Raw genomic sequence first — 17,919 nt, forward strand, 5'->3', positions numbered from 1 at the left:
TTCCCTAACCAATCAGAGTGCAGAGAGCGTCGCACCAAATGTGTTGACGTCATGACGCAGCAGCGTTCTCTGCGCTGAGCAGAGGAGCAGAGGGGGGTGGGGGGAGGAGAACACATGCTATTGGCCAGAGACTTGCGGAGAGATTCGCCGCGCCCGCCCATCTGCCTACACAAACTGGTCCGCGTTAGGTTAGAGTGATGGAAAAGGGGCTTTAGTCTATTGCCCGAGCAGAGCGACTGTGTGCATAACCTCATGGCTAACGGCACATATGACAGACCATGTCTATCGCACCTCTCGCTCTGATATACAGATTTTTTGATTGCAAAAATGACACAATCTGATTTGGGGTCCGATTGACCCCAAATTTGAATCACATATTGAGGGGCCTGCCCTCTACACAAACCTAAAGCAACTTCAGCTAGAGAGCCACCAATGTGACAAAAGTCACAGTTTGTTTCAAAAACATTTGAACCAATCTTCAATAAATCAGGTAGGGCTACACATGATCATGGGAGTCATGTGACAATGTGTGTCAGACAGCTTTTTGATATTACAAACCAGGGCAGGAATTTCATGGAGGCCATGGCCATCGTTGCCCCTCAGTTTGGCCTTGTGCCCCTCAAACCAATGGCATGACCTGAGGCCACAGTGGCCTTAATGCCCCAGCTGACTGTACCACTTTCTCCTCTGTGTCTTTCTTGTCAATATGTAGATAGTAGACACCGGTGTCTCTTTCTTATCATGTAGACACCAGTGTCTTTTGTTGACATTCTGAAATCTTATCTCCCCCGAGTCCTCGTCTTTAAAACAATCCAGCGACTTTGGTTGGTGCAGGGCTGAGCATGGATCAGATTGTAAATACCATCATTTATCTATTTCACTTCAGATTAGGTTATCATCAACAGATTATTTCAATGGACTAAAAGCCTTCCTGCCCTGGCATTTGGCCTTTGTGCCCTCAAAGAAATGGACAACACTTGTCCCTAAAATGACAAAATTCCAGGCCTGTTCCAAACTTTTTGCCTATTTATTATTATTATTTTACATTACGCACCATGAGGTGAATTGTGTCTGTACTTGGAACTTATTTTTCCCTTTTGAAAAGAAACCCTTTGAAACATTCCAATTCCGTAAGCTTTGAGAGAGCCTTTGAGATCTTTGTGGTAGAATAATGCACCATGTAAATACAGACTTTGCCTTGCCTTTTTGATGAGTTCTCAGCTAAAACCGTCTGTAGTCAAGCAGCTACTGCTGAGTCGTCGTGTTAATCACAAGTGTGAGTTGGTTTGTGTGCTGTGATGCATGCACTGTAATAACATGTTTAACATGTCCATCACTTGGATGCTTATTTGTGGGTGGGCTGCTGATGTCAGCACGTCCTTGTGTTTATCATTTTACTATAGAGGCTATGCGAATGCATAAAGTGAATGGCAAATCGAGTGGCAAAGTGAGTGGCAAAGTGAGTTTTTTTAAGGTAGTTTAAATGTTGTTTAATGCTATCAGATAGGACCTTTCTGTTGGATGTATGGGCTGTCAAGGCCAGAAAGTAGTTTTCTGCCACTCAGTAGGCGTTCCTGCATACCTTTTGGGTATAATGATGATGATGGCACGCGCATACCCTATATGAACTGCTTTAAATAATCCACAATAAAGATGAGAGAATGACTTATGTTTAGGATTAAAGGAGTAGTTCACCCCCAAAATGACCTTTTTTCTATTGATTACTCATGCCATGGAGAGTAGAGTTCAATAATATCTTTTGGTTTTTGTCACATTCCTAAGACAAAAATTTGATTCGAGTAAATTTACCCCCATTGATTCCGGATGGGGACCCGTTTCGAAACGGGTCCCGGTCCCCATCCGGAACGAATGTGGGTACATTTATTGTTATCACATTTTTGTCTTATAGGAATGCGACAAAAAACTAAAAATATTATTGAACTCTAGTCTCCATGGCGTGACTAATCAATAGAAAAAATGTCATTTTGGGGGTGAACTACTCCTTTAACATAAAGATTTTTCTTTTTTAAATCATCAAAGCAAATTGTTCAAACAATGCACAGGATTTGTACCGTTTCATTATACAGGGCCTCCTAAGATGCATGTGTTCATCAGTGTATGCTATCTAGACAATAAAGGACTGCCCACTTGGTAAACTAAAAGTACAAAATGACTTCTGTTTTGTGTGCCATGCCATTGGAGCCCTTTATGACAAACAGTGGGTGGGCCTACCCAAGAGAAGTGAAGGACCACTCCCTTTAACACCGTTCCCCTCCCCTCTCCCTCTGCAACCAGGAGCCCTACCCAGTGCTCTGCCCAACCATTCTGCTCAGCCCAGAGCTAGCAGCCACGCACAAAAAAAGTGAAAAGCTCTCAGAGAAGAGGAGAGACTGAGAGAAGAAAAAAGTGGGAGGGAGGGAGGAAAAACGCCCTGGAAACTCTGTTGATAGAGAAATACTAAAGGAGTGAGAGAGTCTTTCGGGCTGCAAGTTGAGGCTGGGAAGAAGTGCTTTTTTCTTGGGCTGGGACAGGGGGACAACTGCTAAGGATGCTCAAGCTGGTGGTGTGAGACTTAGCGCTCTGACTGCGCGAAGGTAAATATAGGCTACTTTTTACAACTACTTTACTTTTACAACTTTTTCTTTTTGAATGTATGCTTTATATTGTGGCTTCTGCTGTTATGTTCCTGAGTTAAATGCTACTGTGCTGTGTCTAACAGTAGACCGCTTTGTTTGAAGCATGGTGATGGTATTTCAATAACTTTGCCAAAGTTTGCGCAGTAATAGGCCTACATTGAAGAAGTTGAGCAGTTTAAACGTTATAGTTATATAAATAGCACATCACTGTGGCAACAATTTGACTTCACAGTGATTCTTACATGGTTTATGAGTATCATTGATTCAAGTTATTGTTTCTTTTGACTTTGCGGTGAAAGTGGGTGTGTACCCACTCACATGAATGGACACACATGGCATTTATTTTAATGCGCACATACATAACGGCTTTCCCGAGGTGCAAGTGAGCAGTATCAAACTCTTTATTATGTTTCTATTATTCAGAACATTATCAATGGGATGTAATTACGTCGTTCTACACTCGGTGCTGTAATTTGACTTCACTGCAACGTGGATCAACTAGTCAGTGTGCTACACGTAGCTAGAGAAACCCAAAACTATGGGGGAAAAAACGCCACAAGATGAAATGGAGCGGTGGAAAAAAACTTTTTTTTTTGCGTGTTAATTACGATGCTATGTTCATTATTCATCACATCATATCATATGTGTTTTTAAACTTAAGACTTTAAAAAGTAAAGGTGCTTCCCTTAAATGTAAGCAAACCACAGGGCTTGGGTTGGGTGTGGATTCCACCCCTCCTCTCTTCTCCTCCTCCTCCTCTTCTCCTCTCCCTTTCCCCTCCCTTCTTTGCTTCTTCTGCGTATTCTCCCAGCGTCGCGATCAAGCGCACCCACGGGAGAAGAAAGTCCAGAAACAAACTGTGCTCACATTTTTATCAAGGCTTATGTCGTTCTTTTTAATGTGTTAAAGTACAGCTCAGGCGATAAATTGTCTTGTCTGTGGTTGTGTCAAAACATGGATAGACTTTGGGAGAGTTCTTCTCTTTTCCTCCCAAAAAAAAAAAGTTTACCTTGGTTTTTCTTAACCTGGGCTTCTGGCCAGGTTGTGTGTGGAGAGAGGAGGGGAAAATGAGCAAGAGAAGAGGGAGGGTATGAGAGCAGAGAAGGGAGAGAGAGAGAGAGAGGGGAGGGGGATGGGCTGGGGCAGAGGAGGGGGAGTAATGGAATGTAGTGGTTTGGAAAGACAAGCTAATTGAAACCAGGTTTGAGGCATAGAAGGGGGAAAGCACAACTTCTCAGCAGTGCACATTCAGAGAAAAGGAATAATTTTGATCTGCCTATAAAAAGTAGAAGGAGATTATTTTGGCATATCCGGCTACGTTATATATCTAAATTAGTAGTGTTACCAGGTGCAGCTATATAGGTATCATTGTGTAAGAAGCCACAGTCAGTTCAGTGTGTGTTTGTTAAAGTTACAGGAAAAGACGACACGAGGAAGAAGAGAGGGCAGAACAGACATAGGCTACAAATAGCTGGTCTGAAATAAAAAGTTCACTGTGCTTTGTTGCCTCCGTGCCCTCCACAACTCTGTCCTGCCACACCCTGAAGTAATTTCTGCCGAGTGGCGAGGAAGGAGGGAGGCTGCTTCTCTCAGAGTGCTCTCCTCCACAGGCTGTCAGAAAACACACAACAAGCGTACGTTGAGTGCCTCAAAGCTGTAAAGGTTTGGCATTTCTCAAATTGCGCTTGTCAAGGCGATTGATTGTGACACAAGCTGCTTGCTTGCAGAGCCATATGTGGGTCACTCTGTGGATGGGTTGCTGATGTTCATTGTCTGCAGAACGATGTTTGGTGCTGTAAAACTTTCACGTAACACCTACTGGTAATGTGTCGGGAAGACAGTTAACGTGTTGTAGTTATTTTGCCACAGGCATGGGCAGGAGCCGATATAACTGGCAAATGCATAAGTAGGACAGTAAACCTTCAGAACCGGTTCTATATACTATACCTAAAGCTGAAAGCTTGACTTGTCAGCTGATAGTTCATTGATTGGCTTCAGGCAAACAGCGATATATTAGGGCAGGACACTTATCAGTGATGTTAATGCAAAGTAAATATACATTATCTGTTCATAATAGAATTGCCTACTGACAATATCTATGAAGCTGGTAAAATTACCGTACATTGGATGAGAGTTTAGTGAACCAGTTTCCTGACAGTACATAAAATGGGTGCCATTGGCATTGGTCCAACATCTCATTGTTCCTACATCCCATTAGTCAGAATCTGGTGATGTTAACCTGGTGAAAAATACTATGCCTAAACCTAAACCTAACCCTAACCTCAGTAAAACTATGCCTAAACCTAACCCAAACCTCAGTAAAACTATGCCTAAACCTAACCCTAAAACCTAACCCTAACCAAATTAGGACTAATGAGATGTAGGACTAATGAGTTGTAGGACTTATGGGCAGTCCCCCCAAAAATGTCAGGCACAATGGGTTTGGCCCCACATGGCCTGTCCATATGGTAAACAACATCTCAACTGCTTCAAAGACTTGCACATGCCTCATGAGTGTTATAGCGTGTTAGCTGGTCCATGCTAAAGATATTTATCACATCACGCCCCTTGGAGCTGTCATATACGGTACGCTTTCCCTGCTGACTGGCAACAGAGAGGAGGAGGGCAGTGGTGTTACTCAGGCGCGCCAGTGTGAAACGGAAAGAACCCGGACTCGAGCACACTTCCTCTGCCATTTCCTCATGGGCTTGTTGAGGGGGTGGATGGAGGGAGGAAGGGAGTGAAGCGAAGGAGGGAGGGACATAGGGGAAGAAGAGAAGAGGGAGTTGGTTTTGAAGAGAATGAGCTGAAAGTGGGAACCAGCTGATTGCGATCAAATTAGCGTTTGTTTTCTTTTCTCACTTTATGTTTCATTTAGGGGCCATATTGGTCACCTCGGACATCCTGTAGATCAAGCAGACCCATTGAGGTTCCTCCCTGGAGATCTCTGTGCTCAGACAATACCTTGCAATATATATCGTCACTGTCGTGCAGAAACCTTGTATCTCCGATGCGAGGCGTTGTGTGCTTGTAGATAGTCTATTTTCACTAGTTTAGATCATTTTTAAAATGATAAATACAAAACGAACTGTTTTGGACATACAAGGTTTTCACTCGACAACGACGATATATGTTTTGATTGTAGTCTACTCCAGAATAAAATCCCCCATCTTGTTCTTCTCCATCGTGGAATAAAAAGGTTCTCAACGTAGTTTGTGATTATAAGTCTCTCTCTCGGGAATACACCCAAACAGCCACTCCCTACGCATACATCCACTTTGGAATGTGTCAGGCTGTCTTGACTATTCCCCATATGGGCCTATCATTAGCATCACTAGCTTAGTCAGTCAGAAATACAGATTTGAGACATGTGCTTCAGACAGGCAAGTGCAATTCATGGCCAACATCCCTGTTGGGTCTTAGCTGCTGCACATGTGCACGCAATCCAGTCTGTTTAAATTTTCCACCCCTCTCCAAGAGCCTTATGTCTTTCATATGTCCATGGTGCAACAGTCAGCAAGTCACGTATTAACATGGAAATGTGTGAAGCGCTGCACCCTGCGTGTGTGCATGTGTTATTGGGATTCAGTGATCGTATTTCTCTTATCAGACAAGACAACCACACCCAGACAACCACGTAACTCGTGATTATTTCTGTTTTGCCTGAAGGACTTTCTCCCACTAGGTGAATGGCATACTATACCATATTCATAAGTGTTACATAACTTAACTGTAGGTGTACTTCTTGGGCCACCCATCCCCCACTCAACCGTCAAACCAACACTCCCAGTTCCCCATTTTTGTGTTTCTCTGGGTAACGAATGACATGTGGCATCCATAAAAAACAGAACGAAAAATGTAAAGAATCTTGTTTGGAATGGGGTGCTGGGGCAAAAGGACTTGGAATGTAAATTTGGAAAGACATTTTGCGTTGTTTAGGTTCTCTTTATCTGACGGATAGTCAAGGAAGGCTCTTCTCACAAATGTCTGCTCTGCTCTCTTTCATTTGACTCTGCTGTACTATACGCTCGAGTCTAGACTATCATGTCATTCATCACAATACATGGCTGAACTTTTCTTCAAGGCGCACAGCTAACACGCTAGCGTTTTGTGCTATGCTATGGTTGCAAATCAATGCGACTGTCTTGACTTGTTTAAGATTGTGTGCTTCAAATGTGGCCATTGGTAGGGTTTAGCAAAAGCTCACAGACGTTTTAAAGTTTCTCTGTCTGATGATTTAAGGTCTGTCTGTGTGTGTGTGTGTGTGTGTGTGTGTGTGTGTGTGTGTGTGTGTGTGTGTGTGTGTGTGTGTGTGTGTGTGTGTGTGTGTGTGGAAAATCTGCATCCTCATCTCTGTTGTGTCCACCCCTTTGCAGCCAAAAAGCAGTCTCACCTCCCTCCCTCTATCCCGATTTACCCCATACTTAGTTACTCAATGTTCCTGGCTCTGAAATTGTCCCAAGGCACAGGCCTGCGTCATTTCATAATCCCAGCCATACCTAAAGTTCTTGTTCTCTTATGAAAATGTCTTATTTTTTTATGCATCCAATTACAATGACAGGATTTCGCGAGGCGTTGTGTGCTTATAGATCGGCTGTTTTCACTACTTTTGTGCGACAGCCTTGTATGATGAAGCAAGGCTTTACTTACAAACTTGAAACTTGGGAGATACAAGGTTTCTGCCCGACAGTGACGATATGCACTAGTGAACCTTGACGATGCTCAATGTTCCGCATGTTGAAAAGTGAGACATTGTACATTATACATTGTCGATAGCCATGCTCTTGTTTGTGATCTTGTCAAAACTGAGAGAAGAGGCCTTTAAATTACTTTTCTTCTTTTTTTCTCCCATTTTGTCCACACTGGCTCCTGCCAAAGTCACGATGGTTTAATCAGCAGCAGGCTGAGTTGGCGTCAGTGGGCAGGCTTTGGTCTTGAGCAGGACTTGTGGTTTGGTTAGCTAGGGCTCCGCGGACTACAGAGAGCATAGAACGGAACCATTTATTTTGACGCTCATTCCTTTCATATGTGTAACGCATGCGTGTCCTATCTACGTTTCCCAGGCAGGCGTGAGCCCTATGCCAGAGGCCCACTGATGTTGCCTCTTGGTATCCTGACTCTTGTGTGTATTGTATACACACACACACACACACACACACACACACACACACACACACACACACACACACACACACACACACACACACACACACACACACACACACGCGCACGCACACACACACACACACACACACACACACACACACACACACACACACACACACACACACACACACACACAACAACAATGGGGTAGAGGAACAGAGAGGCTATTCTGTTTTGATAACAAGTCTGATTTGGTCCAAACTCATTGCTTACTTTTGCCCTCTCTCACTTCCCCTCTCCTCGTCTCCCTGCACTGAACAAGCCTCTTTATTTGCTCATAATCAAATCTTATCGCTCACCACCAGTACCACTACAGCGCCCTTGTGTCACTAACGGGTTTGATTTAATCTCTCCATCACATTGCTCCGGTTTTTTCTTCACTCAGTTCAATAAAATTTGGACCAATCAACCAGATGAATTGATTGAGGTTTATTTAATCACAATTTCTGATTGACCTACACTCTCAAATCCATTTGGGGTTCAACTTTTATATTATTTATTTTAGTTTACTTTCATTTGACTTTAAGATCAAATATCTGATTTATGAACATGACCTGACCAAAAATGAAGATATTACTATGTACCAAACCTGTGATGATAATACACTGCACTGAATGCACTGCATGTGATTGATATGAGAGGTGGGATATGGACTGGAGAGGGAGTGAAATACGGACTTGCGTAGCAGACTTGGGTGGGGTGTACTCTATGCTGTACATGTATCACCCGATTCAAAGATGGAGCTATCCCCATGACTATGATGATGATGATGATTGCTAAAGCCTTGGGCATGAAAGGGGATCCTGTTTGGCTAGACCCTGTGTCGACATGCTCGGTGTGCGTGTCAGTGTGTATGTTATTATGAGTGTCTACCCGTCGCTGAATTCGTGCGTGCGTGTTTGTTTGAGCAGCAGAGTTCTGGGGTTGGGAGTGCAGAGTGGTCTGGTGACGGGCGGTGGGCAGAGGGGCAGAGCGTGGGGTGGTCGGTCGGTCGGGAACGGGCCGGAGCAGAAGTCCGCCTCAGAGAGCCAGAGAGAGAGAGGACATTTTTTTACAGTTAGTCACCGTGGGGAGAGGCCGGGCGCCCTTCCAGCTGGCCTGACGGCTCTATCAAGGAATGTGTGTGACTAGAGGCCTGGGTGGGGCTCGACGGAGAGCTGCTCCCTCAGCAAGCAGAGAGCGATTCGGTTTACCTTGTGGACTGTGGCGCAGTCGTTCCACCATTCAACATCGCATGTTATGTGCTTTGTGTGCGTCCCCCCCAAAACCTGCTGAGCACATTTTACTGTGAAAATGTGTGTCACTCTGTCTGCATGTGTTTTAGGTCCAATTATCACATATAGAACTGACAATCATGGGGAGGCATGTTGTTTACCTTTTGATCTTGCCCTTAATCTTCTATTCCCAGATATGGGCATTACATCGGCAACAGTCAAGTATTATGGGACAATTATTTGCCGTTGCAATGCTAATCCTCACGGTTTCAACAGATCCATGTTTGATTCTCGGTTACAAATATGATATGATATGAGTCATTATGTATACAAGACAGCAGTGTTAGTCAATAGGGAGGGGAGTGGCACTCCACAAATCATGCAGCGTATCCCTTCAGTCTGTCATGCCTCAACAACACATCTTGCAAAAACATGTCAGGAGCATCGCCCCGTGACATGCAAATGCACATCAGCCAATGATGCAACCCCACTTCTCACAAATTCTTCCAAAAGTCTGCATATCAATAACGCTATGCCTCCCCCCGCCTCTCCCCGTGACATACATAAACCAACCAAGAGTGTGTTGTCTAAAAAGTGTGCACAGCTGCCATCGTACGAGTCGGACGAGTACCCGTGCGCAAACACAGAGGCGGCCACACATTGGCTGGCATTTATCATCGCTGTGTCCCGTCTATTTCAGTAAGGGCCCTGTTCCAATGTGAAATTAGCCACACAATACAACGGTAAGATAGGGCCAGGGGGGAGGTTTGCAATGACAGGCTTGATGATATGGTGGTTTGAAATAACTGATCGCAGTGTGAAATGAGAGGATCCCGTCTCTGATACCCAGTTAATAAACCACCGGCTCAACACTTACAACATGTATGAGTGAAATGCTTGGTTTGTGCGCCACAGCCTCAGCAGGTAAGCACAAACTAATTAACGCAACAATGCATGGTTGGGCAAGCAGCTCACTTTCGCTTCAGCCATTTACATACTTTCACTCTAAACCTGTTTATGAGTTTACGGTTTAGAGAATTGGAAAGTTATTGCAGAGTGCCACAAACATAGTTATTTGGCTCAGTTTACTTTCAAGTAATGAGAAGCTTAAGTTATTAGACAACTGGGGCAGGGGGTAATGACTAGGTTTGAAAACCTGTCAGAGAGGAATTTATACAGTAGACATGTTCCCACTGGTGGATGCCTGTCGATACATACCTAAAGTCTGGTTTTGTTGCTCTTGGGACTTTGGGAGAGGAGTTTTTGTTTCATAATGTGCCCCTACAGGTATAGTGATAATCCCCCTAAGGTTTTTGGGTGCATAAGAAGTGAGACTATAGATTAACTTGGCATACAACCTAGATTCACAGTGGTTCCCAAACTTTTTAGGCTGTGACCCAAAAGAGAAATTTGACGTTTGCCCGGGGACCCAAACTAGCAAAAATAGCAGATCACATGCAGCGCGTTGCTTTGTGCTGCCGGCGCTGAGAGCTTGCATGTAGATTGGCTATTTTCACAACAAGTAAGTAGGTCGGGAGTGGCTTATTGTCGGTATCAGCCGGTAACACGCGGGAGTCTGTCCCCGTTACAATGCGCTAGACCCCTGGGAGATGGACTGCTGAGGTGGAGCACCACACCTACCATCAGCTCCCAGTACTTGCCGCACGACTTGCCAAGCCGTGCTACTCATACGCTGAGTTGGCGGTGCCCGGAATCGAACCCATGCAAACATCGGACCCTCCAAACATCTCGAGACTGTGCCACTGTGAATGTATTTAAATTAGAAATACCCCAAATCAGTTGTGATGTGTAGAGTATGACGTGTGGCTGATGCTATAACCATGCCTTAACACATTGGCCGCCATTTTAACATTGACTGTTTGGCTCCCCTGCCATTTTGTTTAATGAAAAAAATTATATATTTTTTTTATATTGACATTTTTCCTAAATTCTGTATTCTGTATTTTGTGTCATACAGTACCTGAAATGAAACAAGACCACCTCTAGTCTCACCAAAAAATAAAAAAATAAAATAAAAAGCTTTTTTTTCTATAGTTGCAGCCATCTCAAAATAGCCATTTTTGACCAAAATCCAGCTATAATTGAAAAAACTGGAGTTATTGACCTTTTTGTGAAAAATCTATTTTCAAGCGAATAACTCACTTGATATTTGTCTTTATGGCTTCAGGCATTATCAGATAAGTGTACTAATGTAATTATGTAATAGGATTTTTTTTTAGAATTTTCTGTTTAGAAAAATGCAGAGAAAAATATTTTTATTGGCTATGTCTGACCATAAAACTCAGCAATTTCACATACTGTTTTGCAGTATTTGTGTGAGTATTTGTGTGAGCCCCCACTTGGGGGCGCGTTCTCTCTGTCTCTGTATGTCTGCTTTGGTCTCAGCTGTTTTTGGGTCTGTACAGGTGCACACACACAAATAGACATCAAAGGGGGCATGAGTCTTTTTTCTAACATGTGCTAGAATGTGAAAATAGCAGATCTACAAGCTCTACAAGCTCAACACATCGCTCTGTGACACATTGAGAGCTTGTAGAGCTTGTAGATCTGCTATTTTCACATTCTGGGACATGTTAGAAAAATGTCTCCCCCTGCCCCAAAAAAATCCTCTGCACTGCCCTGCAAGAGCAGGGCAGACGCATTTTGCTAACGAGGCGAGGCTGTTGACGTTGATCGATCGCTTGTTGGCTGTAGTTGATCGCTTGTTTTGGTGGAGCGTGGGCCAGGGACCCCCAGTCCCCCACCTGGTTCCCTAAGTGTTGGCTGGAGACCAGGGACCCCTTTGTGAGACCCCATCGACAGGGACCACTTGTCCCTGCAACTGGATCATATGAACTTTATGTAACAAATGATCGGCTTATTGATTGATTTTACAATGTTATGTAACTCTGCACTGCTCTGCGGAGGTCGGCGAAGCGTTGGACCCGCGGACCCCTTATTGGTTGTTAGAAAGGCGACCAGGGACCCCCACCTTTGCAAAGGCGATCATGGCTTGTTTGTGGACAAAGTTTGTGGACTAAATACCATTATAAAACTAATATTATAGCCTGGATATATGGGTGTGGATTCAAATCAACCATCATCATTATCAGGTACGTTTTAGAAGCATTTATATGGCAAATTGGCGATAATTGTGTGTTTTGTGTCTTGAGAGAGAGAGAGAGAGAGGCAGAGGCAGATCTCACTATAGCACTGTTTTTTATGGGACTGAACACCATCAGGGGGTCCAACAGGGACCACTGAAACAGAGATACAGTGGAGGGAAGCACACACACACACACACACACACACACACACACACACACACACACACACACACACACACACACACACACACACACACACACACACACACACACACAGCTGTTCTCACACTTTTTTTTCTTCTCTTTTTTTTTCCGGCAGCCAGCCTTTTGAGCTCAAATGCGTCTTTTGCCAATTAACTGTGGTTGGGGAGATTTATACATTTGTATTGCAATTTATACATTATTACAGTCTTTTTTTCAAACACACTTACTTTGATGTGTGATATGTGTGAGACAGAAGGCTCAAATTGTGTCACGGGCTGGAGAAAAGTGTAATTAAACATTACATTATATAAAAGCAAATTCTCGGGACTATCGGGCCTGGCGGGGAACGACATTTAAAATTTCTCGGGACTATCGGGGGAGGCGGGGAATGAGTTAAATGGTTACATAATTTTGGACACGTTGGTTTCCAAGCATTTATCTCAATTCATTTGGTCTCCACTTGACATGTTGCACTTGCTGAGGTTAGCCTCACGATTAGCGGACCCATAAATCTGCATCACTCAGAGGGACGCTACTCTGTGTAATCACAGATATATTGTTCTGTAAAGCAAGGTGGAACCTTTGTTTCGGGCTCTAGCAGATCTTTGTGTATAGAAAAAGAACAATTATTTTAGCAACATTGCCCTGTGTTGTTGTTCTCTCCTGGAAGTCCCTAACCCATAATTTCAAATGAACAAGATCTGATATTTTCGAGTTTGCGGCCGCCTTGGTTTTGGCCACAGCAGAGGCAAGGAGGTGACCTGTGCCCTGCATCTTTGTTGTGTGGAATGGTCTGCGTGTGAGCAGTTCCAGTGGTATGATTGTAATGGCATGGTGGCTCCATATTCATCTAGCCTGTCGATCATCACTCACCCCGTAAATGAAACGAGGGCTGCATTTCTGTCTGCTGCCCTGTTTAGATGTCGCATTCCTGTCTAAACCACCAGAAAATGAAAATGGGTTGTATTTCTTTCAAAGAACCCATTCGGAGTTTCAACTGAGAATCTTGAGTTCCCTTGGACTACACTGCCTCCCCATCAAGTTTGTGTCAGCTAAGACATGTCTTATTCAGTGAGCTGAAAGCCACTCTGTTGGGGCATAAACTTCCACCACTAGCTTAATGTATTTACTTTTAGGGAGAGTTTTTGCATAATTATACCAGCCTGCACCATGCATACCTCATACTCATAGGGTAATCATTAAACCCTCTGGAGGAATTTGACTGATCAATGTATTCCCTTGAAGGTGAGGTTCCACCAACAGGCGTGTACACATAAAACTAAAGTGAAATTTGTATGGGTGTGATTTGCGGTGGTTCATCACAGTGCAAGCTTGGCTCTTATCAAAGGAATGTGTCTCGTTTATCTCTTTGACAAGTGACTGAGAGACAGTGGATGTGCCTTGCGTAAGCAGGAGCTGGATAAGAATGAAAGGAATTCGATTTAGTTTTTTATTAACAACAAGATAATAAGAACCAGATTTGAATTCTAGAAAAATATGATTTCAAGTCTCATGTTTATTTTCATTCAAATGAATTGTCAATCTCCGTAACTCATCCCAGTTTCTTTTTTTCCCCCCTCTCTTCATCAACAGAAATAAAGAAGACAAGAACCAAAGCCTTAGACTGAGAGCCCTTGGCCTCGCTTGAGCAATCTGCAGTAAGTATCCAATTGCAAACACATTCCCTCAGTGATAATGGCATCGCGACAAAAGGCGCTTCTCTTAAGGGAAGCAAAACATACAATTTTTTCCAGGCTATCTAGACAGGCTCACCTCAGAACAATTATCTCTTGTATGGCTTTCAAACAGAACCCAAGCTAACTCCCGATGCCAGACTTCCAAAACGCTTTTGGAATGTTTGTCGCGAAGCCTCTTTTGAACCTGGAAGGTCATGCCACCATTCAGCTGTGAAAGGGTTGCCTTGTGGAAACCTGACACTCTGGCTGCTTCGGCTCACCTCCACCCCCCCATCCCACTACGGCTCAGCCACCTGTTCCACTCGAACACCCCTCACCCCCCGTGTCAGAAGCCCGCCAAAAATCACACTGTTTAACTGTTTGTTGCTGGCAGCTGCAGAAGATTTATCCTTTTTTTTTAGAGGAGGGAATAGGGATGGGACGATAAGCGATATTATCGTTTACGTGATAAAAACACTTACGATAATCGCATCATGGAGATTTAATTTATCGTGACATCGTCCTCCGTCATGCACTGGGATCAATTCAGCTTTTATTTGCCGAGCTGCATATCCGGTACCACTTAAACCCTCTATAATTGGTAAAAGGTACTTAAAATATACGTACTTGATACAATCTTTTTTTCACTCTCTATAAAATGTATTTGCCAAAAATACAAGCTCACAGCGCGTCACATTGACGTGCTGTGAGCTTGTAGATCTGAGCTTGTAGATCTGCCTTGTAGTTCCCGCCCAAGGATAATGAATTTTGTGATAATATCGTAAAATCGCGATTTCTTTTGTCACAATAATCGTGATAATGAAATATTCATATCCCCATCCCTGGAGGGAATATCTACTACAGTAGTACAACAAACAGACGACCCAAACCAAACCGTATGCAGCCCTTGTAGGCCACTGACAGACCAAACGTTGGGAGGCGTAGCCAGAAATGATCTGTGGTTGCAGGCTAGTTAAGAGAATCTTTTGTCTGGGCTGGCCTGTCCTCATGCCCCCCACCCCACCACCACCACCACCACCAACACCACTACCCCTCTGCCCCCGGCAGTTTTTCTCTCTCTCTCTCACCACATACCAGCCCACAATATAAGATGACAGATAGAGGAGATCATCTCTCATTCCTTCCATCGTGCTCCCTTTCCTTCCTCGGGCTTCTGTGCCCAAATCTAGTTTTGCACGGCTCTACAACTCAGATTTTTGATGTGCACTGATCTGATTATGGGCCGTGTGTCCTGAGGAATGACTGACTCTCTCTCTCTCTCTACTATGGCCAAAATGAATGAAAAAGAGAAGAAGAGGGGATTGTTTTCGTGGATATGGCCTCTGTTTTGAGTCACAGGCTGCCTGTATGTCTTATGATCCTATGAACAAACTGCCTTATTTAGCAGCTGTTTATACACTGCTATCCATATCTGATCATATGACGATTTTGCTCCGGGGTGATACCGTTTTTTCAGCTCTTTCTTCCCTGATAGATACGTCGTGGTACAATGCATGTATGGCAAGCTTGGTAATTGCACTGTTGACAGGTTTCCCTTCAGGGCCCATTTGTCATTCTTCTCACGTCTTGCTCTTTCCGCCATTGATAGTTATACTGTAGCCGATACAGTTAATTAATACACCTTGGGGTGGGATTTAAACCACTTGTGAAGTTAAATTAAGTAAATCTTATGCTACTGTACACCCGGCAGGGTTCACTTTCTCATTGTTTTATAAGTTGTTGTAAGCCTCGAGAGGTTCTCTGGGCAGGGTGCTATATTTTGATTTCTCCTCTGATGTTTTCTTTCTCCGGTACCACTCGCAGTTCTACATTCTACGGGAACCATGTCCCGCTCCGTCTTCACTTTCCCACTTTATTTTTTTTCCTTCTTTTTTTTTTAAGCAGTGAAAGCCGCTTCCAAGGAGTGGCTTTGTCTGTCCCGTACAGTCTGTCCCATAGGCTTCCAAGGAGTCCCGTGTCCGTGTCATGTCCCGTGCATGCAGTATTGAGGATTGGTCAAGCTTTACATATTTTTATGAATTCATTAAGAATTCATAAAAATATAGAACTAAAGGCTAAAGCACATAGAAAGTATAGATCTAGAACACAGAATGTATAGATCTAGAACACAGATTTCATAGCTCTAGAACACTTGGAATGAAAATTCACCGCTTCACTTCGAACCGAGGTTTGATTTTTTAAATACCATTTCCATGTCCCCACCTCTCCTTCATCTCATACGCCCCCCACCTCTGCCTCTTTCCATCCCTTTGATTTCCTTCCTTCCCTCTCTCTCTCACCCGATGCTCTCCTGCCTCTGCCCCAACTCGCTGCCAGGAACAAGTCAAACATTATGAGAACAAGGACGGCCCAACAGTTCACTCTAGAATGTAAAGTGAACTGTTATGGGGCTGATTTCGGCTGAGTTATGATCTAGAGTAGACTAAGAGATCTAAATCGTGTGTGTGTGTGTGTGTGTGTGTGTGTGTGTGTGTGTGTGTGTGTGTGTGTGTGTGTGTGTCAGTGGTGGAAAAAGTACTCAATTTGTTTTTACTTGAGTAAAAGTATCAATAAAGTATTGGCATCAAAATGTACTTAAAGGAGTAGTTCATCCCCAAAATGACTTGTTTTCTATTGATTAGTCGGGCACGTACCTTTTAGGCGAAGCCCGAACTGGCGAAGTGGGGAAATGTCCGATACCGTAGCGATCTGGCGAACGTCTTCTGGACAGGGCGTTTATCGTGCGCTTGTAAGGCCTGGGCATAAATATAAGATTGCATTCACCACGGCTTCGTAACTCGCGCGGCCGGCCCTGCCCGCTCTTCGCGGCCACTCGCGCCTGCGGCGCTCGGGGGCGAAGAGCAGGACCAAGGTCCGCTGGCCTTCGCGCCGCTTGCAGTGTCGTGGACAATCGATTCGCCAGATCGCTACGGTAGGAGACAAATCCCCACTTCGCCAGTTCGGGCTTCGCCAGAACAGGACTTTCCCGATTAGTCACGCCATGGAGACTAGAGTTCAATAATATTTTTAGTTTTTTGTCGCCAAGAATGTGATAACAATAAATTTCGTTCCGGATGGGGACCCGTTTCGAAACGGGTCCCCATCCGGAATCAATGGGGGTAAATTTACTCGAATCAATTTTTTGTCTTAGGGATGTACTTAAGTAAGTGTACTTAGTTACTTTACACCACTGGTGTGTGTGTGTGTGTGTGTGTGTGTGTGTGTGTGTGTGTGTGTGTGTGTGTGTGTGTGTGTGTGTGTGTGTGTATAAATCATAATCTATAGAAAGTTGGTTGGTTTGAGAGACTTGGGACAAAGAGAAAGATGGATGGAAAGACTGATAGAGAGAGCGCTGGGCGTGGCCTAGCTCGGGTCATCCTCTTGGTGTTCAGGATGGAGAGTAGAATAACAAAGTGGTTTTTCCTCCCCTTGCTCGCAGGGAGTTGATGAGAACACACAACTGCTGGATTTGTCCTCCCTCTGTGAGCCTGGGCCTTTTGTAAATACCTGTTGGTGCCAACAATAACAACGCTCCTTGTTTGAGAGTTAACGGTTCGTTTTCACCATGGCCCTCATCATAGTGGTAGAGTTCTAGGGAGCAAGCGATACGCTACCGAAGCAGAGGGAATGGTGGAACGTCCCAAGCCACTCTACAGCTCAATTTGTCATAGACAACATGTTGACAATGTGACGTGCATGACACATCGTCACCTAAGCGTAGCCACATAAGCCATATTTTATACTTTGTATGACAGTGTGGCACAACAAGGCGAATATGTCAGAAATAGCCTTTCTACAAGCTCCAAAGTTTTGCATCGCGACACATTTGAGCTTGTAGATTGGCTATGTTAAAGGGATACTTCACTTTCAAAAAAGCTTTTGGTTATTTTATCATCTAATCAGGCTTTTATGAACA

At 44.0% G+C, this 17,919-nt stretch overlaps 1 protein-coding gene across 2 annotated transcripts in view; it reads left to right on the plus strand.

Moving 5' to 3' along the window:
• Positions 1 to 2,482: 2,482 nt before the first annotated feature.
• LOC308302050 (neuroblast differentiation-associated protein AHNAK-like) overlaps positions 2,483 to 17,919 on the plus strand; it is a 46,609-nt gene continuing 31,172 nt past the window's right edge. For both annotated transcript variants that reach the window (XM_080746219.1, XM_080746220.1), the window contains exons 1-2: positions 2,483 to 2,594; positions 13,921 to 13,985. The gene's annotated coding sequence lies outside the window, so the exon portion shown is untranslated. The remainder of the gene's footprint in view (positions 2,595 to 13,920; positions 13,986 to 17,919) is intronic.

This window comes from Nannobrachium achirus (assembly GCF_963921795.1).
Source record: "Nannobrachium achirus genome assembly, chromosome: 17".
NCBI classification, from domain to species: Eukaryota; Metazoa; Chordata; class Actinopteri; order Myctophiformes; family Myctophidae; genus Nannobrachium; species Nannobrachium achirus.